Source organism: Mycteria americana, chromosome 2, assembly GCF_035582795.1.
Source record: "Mycteria americana isolate JAX WOST 10 ecotype Jacksonville Zoo and Gardens chromosome 2, USCA_MyAme_1.0, whole genome shotgun sequence".
NCBI classification, from domain to species: domain Eukaryota; kingdom Metazoa; phylum Chordata; class Aves; order Ciconiiformes; family Ciconiidae; genus Mycteria; species Mycteria americana.
Window position 1 is genome coordinate 68,057,647 of NC_134366.1, and position 16,662 is coordinate 68,074,308.

Sequence of the window (16,662 nt, forward strand, 5' to 3'; positions counted from 1 at the left end):
CGTGAGGGTCTCCATGCTCAAAAGGTAGACAAGATGGAGTGGGACACACAGGTTCCTGTTATCTCTTGAATTTCTCACTCCAAGATAGATTCAGTCATTTTTATGTTTCCTCAGACTCATATAAATTCTGTAAATAAGGAAACTTTTCACATGCTGCAGAGAGGCAACCTTGAGCTCTTTGAGTTCAAAGCTCTTTGAGGCAACATTTTACCATTTCAGTACTGTTCCTCCGTTCTCTAACACAGCTTCTGAATAGACTAGGAGGAGTTCGTTGCAGATCCAACGCTTCATCTTGGATCTGCAGCCAGATAGGAACTTAAATATTTAGAGTGAAGTCCAATGAACTGTGCAGAAGATAAACACCTACATGTTACTTAGCCGTAAACTGTAGCCAATGAGGAAATTTAAATTACATGTTATCCATTTGCTTGTGTTCTCTACAATGTGTGCAATCAACTGTGCACAAGTTCTTTTAATGGAAATAACCTCCTCTGCAGCTGTGATTTTTTCCCAAAAGGAAGGCTGACCAAACAGTTTTATTCTATTAGAGCTCCTTAGATTATCACAGTATAGGTGGTAAAGCTTTATTAATGAAAAAAAAAAACCAACAGTAATTTCCTACAGCCTCATCACTTTGATTCTTTTTCCTCACCATCTGTGGGACTACAGTGTGGGTTCTGCCTCTGGCTCCCCATTACTATCCCTCTGTTCTTTTCGTGCCTTCTTTTCTCTTTGATCTTACCCATGCTGGAATGCAGGAGAAGAGGAGAAAATAGGAGAAATGAACATTCAACTTCTCAGTTGTTTTCAGCCACTGAAATCAGATGGGCTTTGGAGACACAAGGGTCAGCAAACCACACAGATGCTTTTTCAGAATGGAAATTTAAACACCGTTTCAAAGGTAGATTATGAAAGATATTTATACCACTTTTTTTTTTTAACTTTTTGAAAAGACAAGCAAAAACAGGGCAGGGAAATACATTTTAAAAGATAGCGTGAAAATGAAAAGAAGCATAAGGCCTTATTTACTTTATTTAGTTGTTCAGTTACCCTGACTGGGAACACTCTCAGCTTAGAAGGATTCACCTGTGGAACAGAACAGCAGACCACAAAGAAATCCACTCTACTTGTTTTGGTTTAGCAGAAGTCGGGACTTCAGGATACACAACCCAGCACAGCTCATTGAGTTCTCTTCTTCCTATAGTGTGGAAGCATCAGGGCTTCATCTAGTGTTCACAAAGAAAATTACAATTAAGAAGAATAAAACCTAAGCCAAACCATGATACATAGCAATAATATTAGTCCAGACAATTTCCTTTTAACTGTTATCAGGAACAATGTCCCATATTTTGCGTGAAGTTCAGAGTGGTGGCTACATACATGATTTACAGTATTACCCATCCTACAAAATTTACTGACAGAGTGCCTTAGTCTATAGATCATATGCATCTAGTCCAAACTGTCCTGAGTGTTGTTAAAGTTTCCTTGATTTTTTAATTGTTTTTAAATCAGCATTATATTTATAATGTATAAATCTATTCAAATCTATAGGACAGTTTCATTTGGTTTTAATTCTCCAGTTCAACACAACTATGGCTAGCAATTCAAGTGACTTGAGTTGTCACTTGGCCAATGATCTCAGGATACATCATAGCCCCTACATAAGGAGTAGTAGGCAAATTGTTTGCCATCTAATTGTTTCAAAAGAGCTGAGCCAGTTTAAGAATAGGCCACTAATCTGCTCCTGATTATGATAACATCCAGCTAAAGGCCAATGAAGAAACCAAGGAGAACCTTTTCATGAACTGGGTTACACTGCTCCCAAGATGGTACAAAATGTACTCAGTGTTGTTTAGAAATGCAAAATCTAAACTGTGGCAAAGAAACTTGTTTTGGGAATGGCTAACAATGTACAGTGAACAGTATAAGATTCTTATATCTTCATACAAGTTGCTGATCATAAAAAGCTCTGAAGATGCTTAGTGCTTTTTCAAAGCAGCCCCAGAAGATTATTTTCTAAGTAGAAGCAGGTCAAGATTTAAAGAAAGAAAGGTGACTAAACTCTTATTGATGTAACGATATGAATCAGAGGCCTCAGAATGTCTAAAATGAGTACTGAATGGAAATATGAAGACATGTTTAATGATAGGGATGTTAAAGAAGTTACATTTTCAGGTATCCCCAGTTCTAGAATAATTTCTTCCTTGCAAATGTGAATGATGCTAGAGTTACCAGTATACCCAGAAAAAACTTTTCAACACACTCTTATTGTAATTGTATGCTTCTATTCCACTAGTACTCAGAAAGTTTTATTTTATTTTCTACCCTTGTTTAACTTTTGGTACTAGCAAGGGCTCTATCACTTCAGCAGCATCCACAGAAAGGAAAATTTATTTTTAACTACAATTGAGTGTGGCTTACATTAGCTTGGTAATTTTTTTTGGGAGCAAGCCTATTGCTGATATAGATGATTGGTTTAAATTGTTGCACTGTCCCTGGAAAATGTGGAAGGGACATTGTGCTCCGAGATGTCCTAGTCCCCAGAATGAGAATAAACTGTAAAACAATCCGTATCTGCCACACTGTTTTCTCTCAAAATAACTGTGCTGCAGTTAAAGAACCACCCACCTGCACTTTTACATGCCTACCACCCGAATGCAAATATGATCATGGACACTGACTTCACACATTGGAAGTAGTCATACTCCCTCGAGCAAGTGCACTGTAAGCCAGCATGTTCCAGTTTTTCAGTATTTTGCTTTGAGGACTGGTATGCATCTGCACAAGCAAAAGCTAGATTAAGTTTTAAATACCAAGAGTGGTAATTTTACTACTATTTTCAACAGGGATCTTTCATACAGTTGTGTATAATGTATTTCTAATCTCAGCGTCATCTTTCCCTTGCCTTCCCTTTCCATAGCCTTCTGAAACCAAAACCCAGCCACAAGGCAGTTTGGAATCAAGTGTTGCTTTCCTTGGTGCTAAGAGGGTTTACATAAGATGTAATGAACCGCACTTGGCATCACGAAGGTCATTAGCATAGTTCTTTGGTGTATTAGGTAATACACAGCCCACCAAGTCACAGTGTGAAGGGGTAAGGTTTTGTTGTTCTCCTTCAGTCATGATTAGTGTCTGCACAGAAAAGGAGTACTGAGGTTGGTTAATTTGCCACAGAGATTAGGCTGGATGGTTGCCTTCAGTAAATCACACAATCTATTGACAGTTCATTTACTGAGGCTTGCTGCTGACTCATGTTTAGACAGACAACTAGGAAAGCGATGCTTTCTGGTTACTTCAGGCTGTCCTCTCCTAAAAAATATTACTTTATAGTGTATGAAACTTCAACAGCAAAGCAAAACGTAAATAATTCCAGTAAAATTCCCCAAACCCCAACATTTCAGACATAAACCTGATAAGGTATCCAGGCTGATTATCAGAATTACAGTCCAATGAAGCTTATTTCAACAGATTGCTCAGTAGTACAGCAACAAAAACCATGGAGACTACTTGCAAAGCACTGAATTGCATACCCTTTTTCTCTTTGGCAAGCACTCAGTTCCATGAGTTATCCCACCAGCTATTTTGGAGCATCTATTCATTAGCAGCAGAAACAATAACACAGTTTGACTCATCAGAAGCTATGCGTGCGATTCTCAAAAAGCAGAGCCTAGAGTTGGTTCTAAAGATCTTCTCTAGACTTTCTGGGTTTTAATGGAAAAATAAACAAGCACAGCCAAGCTGCAAAACCATTTAGAATCCAGTATGAGTTCTTAAACACTTTTGCTTGCTATTTGCTCTGCCATATTTCTGAAGCAGTAACAGGGTTAATGAAAACATAAAATATATGCAAATGAAAAAGGAATGGTGGAAATGCAAGGAAGTGTCTCGTAATTAAACTTGCTTAATATTTACACTGCATTTCACAGTTGGATATCACAAAAAATGATAGTAGAATCAATTTGAGCTTAATGGTCCTTTCCCCTACGCTTCAGAACAAAGCAACAAACCCCAAAGTCATCTGTCATGTGGCAGGAAACAACTTTTTCTTTATCTTCACTTGCAAAAAGGCAATGAAGATTATGGTTCCAGTTTAGAACAAGACACTTGCCACCCTGCTTGGTGTGTGCACATACCACTGTGTCATGATGTAAGTTACAACTAAAGGTGTCGTCTTTTGCTATAACTCAGAAGTACAATTCAGACTAGATAGACATACCAGGGCAAGCCTTCCAGCAGCACTGGAATCTATTCAGGGGCCACAATTCTGCCTTGTAGCTAAGTAGGAAGGCTGTGTCATATTATGTATTCAGTTCAGCTAACTAGTTCCAGACTTGCTCACATCTACCTGTTCACCCAGCAGTCATTTACTTGCACTACAGTATACGTGCTCTATAAACACCCAAAATGGAAGTTTTAATTTCTACACATTTTAGCGCCATTTTGTGTTAAGCTTATAATGAAAGAGTATCATGTTTGTTTATGTTATATTCTTCTCCATGTTATCCTCAGACTTTTCCCCTCAAGCATGAACATGTTATATGTGCTGTGTATCCAAGCTGTCTAGTTGCTACCACTACTACTCCACACATCGTTCTTTGTTAACTCCAGAAATCCATCCGAATACCATATGAAATTCCTCATGAAACTTTTAGCATTATTTTCCTTTCTTCTCATTGACACAGAAACTTCTCTCTCTGGACCTTGCTTTGATAATTCCCTTTGCTCAACTGTGCATTTGGGTCCTGTTTAGTGGGGTATCCAATCTCTCTGGGAATTTTTTTTTTTTAACTTTATTTTATGCTTTTGAAGTATTAAAGATTTCTAATTGTCTAAAATAGAAATCTTTAGAAATCTTTAGAAATCTAAAGATTTCTAAAGATTTCTAAAGTCTTTCTAATTGTCTACTTGTTTGGTTTTGTTTTATATAGCTTACTAATTTTTTTCCTTATATTCTTGGGGGATTTGTTTTATTATCATGACAAAAAAATACCTGTATCATTAAACAAATAATTTGGATTGGGATTTTTAAACCTGATTAGTGGCATGTATTGTCTTAACATCCTGGTGCTCAACTTGGAACATTTACAAAGGAACTTTCATTAGTAGAAGGTCAATTACCTCTTTCTAAACAAATCAGCCTATTTAAGCTGAAGTTAAGTATCCAAAGTGGAGATATTCATAGTCCCCTTTTTTATTTTGACTAATGGTGATAAATTAAAAGAAACAGCTTCCTTCTTTGGAAATGACATAGTAAACTATTCGACGTATAAATTCTGCAAACAATGGTGCTAAATTTTATGTTACAAATGCAGATACCATAGGAGTATCTGAAAAGAATCCTAGAAGAGATACATACAAATTATTTTCCATAGTTTACATTAGACTACCAGAGTTGAGCATATCTTCACAAGACAGCTGTGTTAAATACAAAAAATACATGCGTACATAGATATGTTAGTCCACTAAATATAGTTTCTCTTGTGATAAGATGACTGGATGAAAAGTTTGAACATTGGAATCCAGACACTGAAAGAATTAATTGCTAAAGAACTGTTTGACACTTTGTTTAAAAGGTTACTTATTTCTCAGTAATATGTCATAGGTGGTTCTAATTTAGGCAGTGGACTTTCTCATTCTGTTTGTGTTTCAGCTGTCACATTTCACAAATAAAAGATGGAAATATTTTTTCTAATGTTTTTCTAAAACATACTAGGATCTACAGCAACTAACATCACAAAATTGACGTACAATATTTATTACCACAAAGATTATACTTTGTTATCATTCATGCCATGAAAGTGCAGGACTAAACCCAGATATTTAAAATTACTTACGTTGTTCAGCAGGATAAAATACAACAAAGAGAAAAATAAAAATGAAGTTTTATTTACAGAAGGTTGCAACATCTAGAGATATATTCCTTGAACATTCACTGTTAGATGTACCTGTTAGTTAATTGTTTTTATTGTAAAATTCATAAAGGGCTCTGGAACCTAATTATAAACAATTAAAGTATCCCAGCTCCTGAAATAAATATTTTAAACTCTTGAATATTAAACAAAGTTAAAGCTGTGTGGTCTTTAATCTTCCTTTCCCCCCCATCCCCCTTAGGAATGTAACATAGCAATGGGCAATTTTTTTCAGTTTAAAATACATCTTCAGCCTTCTTGCATTAACAATGCCCTCTTCTTGACTGCTTGTCTACACACCTATAGATCTAAGTACAATAAATCTGAAAAAAACATTCATGAAGCACATACAAGAACATGACTACTGTAATCCAAGCCATCAATAAGATAACCACTCTGAAAGTTATGGAAATAGCATCAAAACCATTAAAATGAATATTTGCTAAAATAACAGACATGCTTAAATATATCCACCTCTCAAGCAGTCTTAAAACAAAGATCTTTTTTTTTTTTCCCTTCAAAATTTGTGGTAGACAAACCTTAAAAAGATTGGAGTAGTAGTTCAGCTTAGTAATCAGAATTTGTCCCAAACCACTTTCTACACAAGCTAGAACAAAGTATACGAAAACACACTCTTGGATAATGTACAAATAAAACACACATATTTTTGCTTTCTTGCCACATTTTCTCTACCAGCTCCATATGTCAACAAGGTGCAATGGCACTGAAAAAATTACAAATGTGTAAGTTTTTGGCTCTCAGAAAAGAACTTTGTTTAATTTTCATGGAAATTTTGGCCTGTGTTTCCTGTTATTTGAAATAAGACATAAATCTTTGGTCACATTTCTACAACATTCTGTTCATGTCATAATAGCAGTTGGATATCTCGGTCATCTAGATACATCTTTCAAAGAGAACTACGTACTACTTTTTTTCTAAGGCCAATAGGATACTTCTGAAATAAATATTTATTTGTTCTGATAATTCCATTGATACAAAAAGTACAGCCATAGCTTGAGGGTAAATTTGTAAAATTATCTATTTATTCTCAAAGTAACTTCCAAAGAGAGTTTATGTAAAGTAAACAATTGTCTTTAGCTACACAAATATTAAGCTATCAGCTTTTCTTTGAAGTCTTAACAGCATCATAGTCAATAAACTCAAAGGCTGCAGAGTGGTTACAGATGGATGTAACAGTATAAATCTCACAATTTGAACTCTCTCAGCAGCTTGCTATCCATCAGCACAATGGCTGCTGCCTCCCACACTACAAATAAGTCTGAAACCAAGTGAAAATGCATTAGAGTTGCTGTAGGAAGTAAAATGCTTTTCAAGTTGGCTTCTTGATAACCTTACATAGAAAGCAAGATTAGAAATTGTTTTTCAACAGGTTCTAAGTTTCTTTAAGGCACAACTGGTAATATGCTGTGAGTGGTTTGTCTTATTGATGGTAAACAATCCTCCATAAGTTAAATATTTCAACCTTTGTTAACAACACTCCCGTGTATTTTGCTTTTTACCCAAAGATATTTTGGCAGTTTGGTATATCTGCTAGCTCAGATTTCCTCCAGTCCTTTCACAACCTGTACTTGCTGTGCTTGCCAAAGTTCAGATTCAAATTCGACACTTTTTTTTTCCCTTTTACGATGCTGGAGAGAATGTCTAATATTTTCCTCATACAAATACTCTGAAAGATACTTACAGTAGTCATATATGGTGCAACTTAGGCTTGATTAAAATTAGCATAATGGATATGAGTAGCAAAATATGGTTATTTCTTAATGCAAATCTCCTTCAGTTTGTACATGTATACAAGCTTTCACATGGGAAAACCAGATACTGCTGCAAGATTATTTTTTCAAAATGAAAAGAACAGAAAATGCTGAAATACACATTGGTATTTCAGAATGTCAGGAATCAGAATTAAAAATTAATTCTGTAATTGAAATAAATGATCTATTAATTAGAAAAGCAAAGCACTGTCATAGCTATTTCTATTTCCCTATAAATAAGAATCTCCTCGTACAAAATGATGAGACAAGAGGAAATCTACTCATCAGTTCTGTTGACAAAATTAGCTGCATTTGGGGAGATATCTTAAGAAATGTTTTTTAGGAGTACAGTTTGGTAGGTTTTAAAAAGTAGTAAAATAATGAAAATAGAAAATATTTAACACAATGGAGATAGTACTTAAGACCATAGTGAATATGATATGGAGACTGATTTCTGTAACGTGAGTGGCTTAATTTGGCTATTTATGAATTATTTGGGGCCTACAGAAAGTAGAAAGACATATTCTCAAATGGTGTAAATATGCAGCATTTCACTCAATTCAACAGTTCAATACTAATTTACATCAGTTAGCATCTCCAAATAATTATATACATTTAGTCACTGTGGGAGTCAGATCCCTAACTGCAACCTTTTCATTTAAAAATCACTGTTAAATCATTCCCATGTACTCCTTTCCAATGGTAATGCAAAAGAACTAAATAATCTTTAAACATATCTCTACTTCAAACACTGCAGCTGAAACCTCTATCCAGATACAGAAAAAAAACCAACCCACAATAATAATATTATATTGGAAAGTTCATAATAAAGCACATAAAATTTTAAATACTTTTTTTTGGTCAACAAAATGGTCAGCAAGCACATTTTTGTGGGCTTGCCCAGGAACTGCTCAAAACAACTAATAATTTAAAATAAAAGCTAAAATAGGTATCCACAAACCAGGGTAATTTGTATGGCTATAGGATGTTTTTCCTTTCTCCATTAATAATTGTTTTGAGTTGGTGAGACCACCTACAGTGAGATCATTCTGGGAAGTCAAATATGGGCAGGGAAAGGCAGACAAATGAAAACTAGAAACGTATCTGGGAATATCTGGTTTTAGGGCTAGAATAAATGGAAGACACACCCATTATTATAGATTACAGCTTTCCCTAATAGCCCAAAATATACTTAATCTTGGAGTAAAATTCACATTTATCCCAGCTGGACTTATTTTGGGTTTGATTCTTAGACACTTTGTGTGACCATAGTCCTATTTCTCTCTTCTAAACTTGATCTAGAACAATGATTGAATATTTCTTAGAAAAATACACACCCAAGAATTCTTTCTCTAATCCTTTTCACCCATCTCTTCCATATCAACCAAGTTTAACACCAAGCATTTCAAATTACTTTCGCAGTCTAGTTTCAAGTCACAGATCCTTTAACTATCATACTTAATTATCAAGCAGACCCTTCCGACAAAAATTCTGTTGTTGAATTACTAATGAAGTTTAAATGGAGCTAGTCCAAAGAAAGAGATTTTGAAAGAGATTGCCAGAGTATGCACATATCAACGTTGGGCAGCAGGTTAGTGAAATTCATAGATGTCACCAGAAGATCTAGGAACATCTTTCCTGACCCACAAAGTTTTGAGATTTCAAAAATACCCCCTTGCATTCTGAAGTAAGAAAACAATTAAAAGAGATTCTCGCTTTCCAGAGAAACTAGTCTTGCGTTTCAGAAAGCAGTCACCATAAATTTATACATTGCAAGTGTAAAGTATGCTTGAAGATTTCCCCTGCAGGAATCCAAATCTCAGAATTCAGAGAGACTTTTAAGTATTGTGGTTGCTTCTGAAAATGGGTCTTCGACTCCTAAGTAACAGGAGGACTTTGGAAATATTTCTAATGGCTAACATGTATTTGCACTTCTAAGAAGTAACTGTATAAACTTGTTTGTGCAACTCATGCTTTTGTCTCCCAAGGGTATGTGCATATCATTCAGCTTGTGAGTTTTTCAACCACAGATCAGTCTGGTTTGTGGGCTCTGAGCAGTATGTAGCAAAATTGCTAGCACTACTAAATAATAATTTTTTAAAAGTTAAATCCATAGGGCCAAGTATTTCACCAATTGTTAAAGAAATACAGAGGTGTAAATGACAAAATGGTAAACTTTACATATTGAATATTTTTCCATGAAGGAACTTACAAATTGGAGGAAGAGTGAGTATTTTCCTACCCACAGATTCTTGGCATGTTTCCTTTTTATTTCTTAATTACATCCATGATGCAGTAACTACTATATGACATCTTTCTTTATCTCTGCCCAGAGGCAGCTTACATGTCTTACAGGTTTAACTAATACTTTGAGCTGTTTCGCATATCACCTGTCATGCATTGTTGCAAGGGTGGGGTTTTTTTTTAGCATTAAAGTTTTACTGTTTTCTTAGTAGCATTTCTAAGATTATATAGAGGGAAGACTTTCTGGTTTCTTGTGTGGGAGGAACACACCAACAGAGTCTCTGACTGTGTGGCACTGTATAGAAGATGCAATGTGACCAAAGAACTAAGCCTTACATTAAAACTTGCAGCATAAAGTCTATGAGGCACTATATCATGATTTTGAAATAAAACATTTTGGTTTTAGCCAAAATATTTAGCTTAAAGCATTAATACTTTCTGCAGGAAACCTAGATCCATTTTTTTCCCACTTCATGCAGGTTTGCAAACTATTGCAGGAAAGGTGGGAAATTGCAAACAAACCTCAAACAAAATCCTATCAACAATTTCACTTTGGTTTTCCATCAGAAAAGCAATGTCTGAGAGATATGTGCAACTCCATTAACTAAAATTTCCACATCTGAGAAAAATATTAATGAGAATTTATCTGAATTTAGATTTTGAAGAAGCTTTGTTCAGGGAGACCAAGAGATAAGACAACCATTTTAACTTCTGCTCTAGCCATTGCTCATCTTGCAGAAAGGTACCTTTGTTTGGGTTTCTGACATTACTCATGGCACTGAAAGTACTACAAAGTACTTCATTAAAACTATTGGTGCTGATGAATAAAGAATCTCTCCAGGAGTTACACTTTATACATAAATACTGACTACTAGATCTTCTATACCAACTACTACATCTTCTAGAGTATTAAAGACCACCTGCACATGAGGATTAATTCAAAACTGACTGAAATCAACAAGAATATCTCCATTAAATTTCTCCTAGGCTGATGGAATTTAAGACCAAGAAGAAGCACAGTTATGATGATCTGCTCTGATGTCCTGTTTATAAAGCATTTTAATTAGTAATTCTTGCATCAAGCATGTAGTTTCTTATGGACCCACAGATAATAAACAGAGGAAAATAATACTGAGGATTTACCAAGGACACATTGTTCCTGTCAAAGCTAATTACTTTCTGTAATGAAATTATTTGGTCCATGGATGAGGAGAGAGCAGAAAATGTTATTTACTGGGAACCCAGCCTTGGATTTTAACACAATCTCCCTACAAGTATCTTTCTACCCCAAATGAGATACAGACTAGGCTGGTAGACTGTAAGGCAGGTAAAAAACTGACCAGATTGTTCATCTGAAAAGGTAGTAGTTAAGGTTCAAAGTTGAACTGGCAGCCATCACAAGTGGCATTCCTCAGGGGCTGATAATGTTTAACATCTTCATCAACAACCTGGAAAATGAGACAGAATGCACCCTCAGAAAGTTTGTGGATGATACCAGGTTTGAAGAGGTGCTTGATATCCTGGAGTGCAAGGCTGCCATCCAGGGGACAGGCTTTTAGTACTGAGCCAAAAGGAAATTAATGAAGTTCAACAAAGATGTATGCAAAGACTTGAACCTGGAACAGAAACGCCCCATGCAACAGTATCAGCAGACAACTGACTGGCTAGAAAGGAACTTTGCAGAAAAGGACTTGATTGTCATGATGGACACTCCTGATGGACATAAATAAGCAATGTGCCATTGTTGCAATGAAGGCTATGCACGTCAACAAGAGTGTAACCATCAGATGAAGGAAACTGATTAATCCCCTTTATTCAGCACCAAGTCTCATCTGAATGCAATGTCCAGTTTAAGGCCCTCAAGCACAAGAATGTCCCTGAAAAACTGGAGTAAAAACTGACCATCAACAAGATGGTCAGGACCTGTAGTGCATGACATGAGGAGAGACTGAAAGAATTGGATTTGCTCAGTCTTAAGAAGAGAGGGCAAAAGAGGCTGAAGTTGAAAGAAGACAGCTAGACTGTACTCAGAGGTGCTTAGAAAAAGTAAGAGGCAACAGATGTAAGTTGCAGCAAGGAATTCTGACCTGGTATAAGGAAAAATATTTATATTGTGCCAGTGATTAAGCTCAGAGATGTTGTGGAACCTCCATCCTTGCATATTTTCAAAACTCAACCAGACAAGATCCTGAGCAAACTGAAATAGCTTTACATGGGCCTTTCTTTGAGCAGGAGGTTGGACTAGATGACATCCATTGGTATCTTCCAACCTAAGTTATCCCCATATACAGAAAATGATCAAATCCCTTCCTGACCTTCATTAGGAAAAGCAAAATATGAAGAGCTTGGTAAGTCTCAACCTGCAGGCAGCCATATTTCATCTGCATCAGAGCCTTTATGACTAATTTACTGTCTGCTACATCGTCACCAACTTTGCTTTCCCCATTTTAGCATGCATTTCATATTGATGAAGCAAGCTTATGCCTCAAACAGAAGAAGGATCAGATCATGAACTGTTTTAACCTTAATACTTGCAGTGTCTCATGTTGTGACTTGCAGGGATAAGCAACCTTTTTCTTCTTTTTAAAATTTATTTCAACATATTTGCATCCATAAATCTGTAGAGAAAGACTGTATTATGAATCATTACTAGATGAATCATTTTTCTTGATAATTTGTCTATTTCTATTCTTACAGTAAATACTATTTATGATCATGTTGCTACTTCAGTCAAAATATGAGTCGTACCTGTACTGGCGTTCTTACTGGAAAAGAAGAAAATCTCTAACTGATAAGCAATATCATTTAATGTCTCCCCATATGCCCCGATCTTGCAAAGGGCATTGCACAGAGGCTTCAAAGATATTTAAGCATGCTGAGTCCTGTTACAGAAGTGGGACATTAATCTGTCAGACCTTGATTCTATTCCTGTTAACTTTAAATGGAGCAGAACTGCTTTGCTGCAACCAAAATCCTGGCAAAGAACTTACTTTTTCATATAGTTTCATGTCTTTGGCAAAGACATTAAATTGATATGTAGTACATTCTATAATCAGCCTGTACAGCTCACCCTAATTTATAAGTTACTGAATTCTGATTCCCTGAATTTATTTTGTTGCACTTGCAAACGTGTGCCCACAGTAAAGTTTTAGTTTGAATCAGGAGTGCTTTTCTGAAGCTAATCTCCTGATCAGTCCCCTCTTGCTGAACTTTGTTTCTATCACGGAGCAGTTTCACAGCATGCAAACTGAATTCCCTTGGGTGAAACTAAACCAGCAGGAATAATCCAAGAGTCCAACCATGTGCTCCAGGTACTAAGGGAAGTTCAGTCCCTGGGATCAAACTAGAGCTGGTCTGCAGCTAGTTCAAATTCCCAAAACTTGTATAAACAATCCATACTTGACCCTCAGCACTAACTGTTTCACCTACGTATCTGCTCCTCTTTCCCCTTACTATTTGATAATCAAGGCATAAACTTAATTGTTCTGATCAGTAGACAATTCCAGCTGTATCTCATTTGAGTTTGGATGTTTTAAACTTAAGTGTCCTTGTAAGAGATTCATCTACATTTCTTCGAGACAACAGAGGGAGGGAGGAGGGGAGAGAGAGGTGGGGAGGGAGGTGGGAGAGAGCAATTAGGGTTGGAGAGAGTGAAGGGAAGAGGGGAAGGGGAGAATGAGGAGAGAGGGAGGGGGACTAGGAGAGGGAAAAGAGGCAAAGGGAAAGAGGAGGAAGAGATGAGGGGAAGATGGGAGAGGAAGTAGGAGAGGAGAGAGAAGGGGGAGGGGAAGGGTGAGAGGATGAGAGTGAGGGAGAGGAAGAGGGAGGAAGGGAAAGGAAGAGAGGTGGGGGAGAGAGAGAGACTGGGAGGGAGGAAGGGAGGGAGAGAGAAAGATATCTTCTGAGATAATTAATTAACACCTGCAGATAAAATGCTCTCTAGAGTTAGCTTTTTCCACTACATCCTGAAAAAGTCTAGATAACAATCTTGGGCAAGATGCCTAACTTTGAGGTGGACAAAACCCATACTTAGTTAATAGCCCCAGCAGGGTTTGGAACAGAACAGCTTAGTTGCAAGCAACCTACAACGATCATCTAGATCATCAATGATCGTCTAAATAAGATATAAACCTATTTACATCGGGATGGCAGAATCTAATAATCTATAAACTTTATAATTCTTATAATTGCAACTTCTGTGTGTGACACCTAGTACTGTTTTCTCTTAAAGCTTTAATTTGCATTAATAACTCTTTGAATTGTTTTATTCTTTTGTTTTTAATTTTTTTTTTCAAATTTATAGTTGCACCCACACTGACACTAAACAAAAATGCTAGAAGAAACCATTACTTTTAATAGAAAAATAATTCAGTCCTTATATCTTTATATGTGTGTTAATCTCCCAGACCACTCTTCCCTTCTTTTGTACCCCTGTCAGGTCAGCAGACAGAGCTGTTGCCTCACTTCAGCAAGAAGACACATTTCTTGTCTTCCTCAGAACTGTGTCAGCACAGGAATGGACAGTGCAAGAGAATATTTTGATCACACCATTGCATCTGGACTTTTTAATTAAAAAACCAAACCCCTGCAATTTAAAATGATAAATTTCTACTGCAGCATTGCATTTTTTCACACTGTAAAATCAAAGTCTGTAGGCCAGGTGATCCTCTTTCCTCTCTCTATGTTCTACAGCCGCAGGCTGGAACACATTGCCTCCCATGAGGCACCAAAAATTCCCCTTTCGCTGTTGGGAAAGGTGATGCATTGTTGGTTGCTTTTCTCTTTTTGTGCACAAAACAACATGGGGCAGCCAGATTTGCATAATTATCAACCCATAGCGGAAGTGATCAAATAGTCCTAACAAAAGACCTAAGACAGAAGCTGCAGAGAGGCAGACAGCTCCTGAAAGAGATCTTAAAGGCAGACACTTCTGGATAGAGTAAACATATTTTCCTAATGGAAAACCATCTGGAATGAATTTTTTTCCATCAGTCCTAAAGTCAACTAAATACACATTCAAAATTACATGTCAGAATTTAAATAGTGCATATTCTGTACCATTAAATATTAAAAAATATTCAAGCAATTTTCCACATATTCACAAGAAACCGATAAGGTGACAGAAGCAAAAGAACAACTGGAAAAATTGCATAAGGTCTGAAATTGCATTAAATCAATGTCATTAGCTTGCTTTATTTAGAATAAGCATGAGTGACAAAGTACACAACCTCACAGTACTCCACAGAAGATAGCAGTAACAATCTTCTAGAAGCCTCAGGGCAATTATTTGCAAAAATAATTGCTTCTCCCTGTCAAAGTCTGGCTCACATTGACTGCACACTCCTACAATGAGATCAAGATTAACCATCATGAGCCAACACTTTCAGTGCTGTGAGTCACAGATCACATTACAGACAAGGACAACTGTAACCACATTACTAAAACCAGTATATCAAATCTGGTCCACAGGTCACATCTAGGCCAACACTCCTAAAGAAATATATACTGAATATTACTGTATGTAGACGAAGCTTCAAGGTATGAATAAGAAATTAGAATAGGAGAGAATTATTAAAAAAAAAAGAATTACTAGTGTGATTTCTCACTGGTGAAAACAGATTAAACAAAAACACAGTAAATCATAGCACTCCAAGCAACAACCAGGAGATACAGCTAGACAGAACTGTGTTGTAATTATAAGGCTATCTGAGCCAACTTAAGAAAGCAGCTTCGCTGACTTAGTATGATGTTGTGCTATGTTACTGTATTTCTCAAATGAAAGCCATTAACAAGCACAGCACACCTAGGCTAGTCTTTTCCAGTACATCAATGGGTCTGTTTAAAGCTAATGCAAGCATCTACACTCTGCAATGTTAATCTATGCCAGGTGTAAGAGAGTGCTCTTGAACAGTAGTATGCTCATGATGAAAATCAGACTGATCATGCTTTGTGGTATAGATCTTCATAACAAGATTTAGTGTTAGAGCACATGTTGGCAAACAGTTCATTTTAATGAGACAAAAAACATGGCAGAAAAATGAACAAAACATCTTATTGCATTCCTGCTTTCTCTTAAAAAAATGCCTCAGTATTTTTGCTTAGATGCTGGGTGTTCCTTAGTTACTCCTTTTACAAACACTTGCTTTAGCAACCAAATTCCTTGCCTGGCTCAAACATTTAGTCTTGGTGTTGAAGCCTTATGATGAATTGTTTTTATTTTGTTCCACTTCTGCAGTGTCCCAGCACTTACATAGTGAAGGCACACTGATGCAGTTAGATTCACATTATGTTAGGAGATAACATGAAATGACAGTTATCAGGCTATATAAGGTTGGTAATACTGGGATGGTGGATTAGATTAAAACATAATTAAAACAGTAGAAAAGAAAAACCCCAACCCTTTTCATTGCTTTTACTAGTATTCCTTCTTGAGATTAAAGTCAAAGATGCTTAGAAATATGGATAGGCATGGCTTGAATCTAAATTTTAAAATCCTACTATTGTTTATGACATATTTAGAACAGCTTAATATCAGTTACCATTTTTCCACACTCTAGAAAGTAGCAGAGATTAAGAAAAGGTCAGAGAGCATCAGAGATGGAGGATCATTAACAAGTATTAATCTGCAAAACAGCATCTGTGATGGCTGAATGAGCAAACTATTTTATGATCTTTGGGACAAACCAGAAGAATTTTCTATTCTCTCTGGTACCGAGTTTATGACAGGAGCTTCAAAA

At 36.4% G+C, this 16,662-nt stretch overlaps 1 long non-coding RNA gene across 1 annotated transcript in view; it reads right to left on the minus strand.

Annotated features, from left to right (window-relative positions):
- Positions 1–1,189: 1,189 nt before the first annotated feature.
- The window catches only part of LOC142406669 (uncharacterized), a 120,624-nt gene continuing 105,151 nt past the window's right edge, over positions 1,190–16,662 (minus strand). The window contains exon 3 of the long non-coding RNA XR_012774653.1: positions 1,190–1,226. This is a non-coding gene — a long non-coding RNA (uncharacterized LOC142406669). The remainder of the gene's footprint in view (positions 1,227–16,662) is intronic.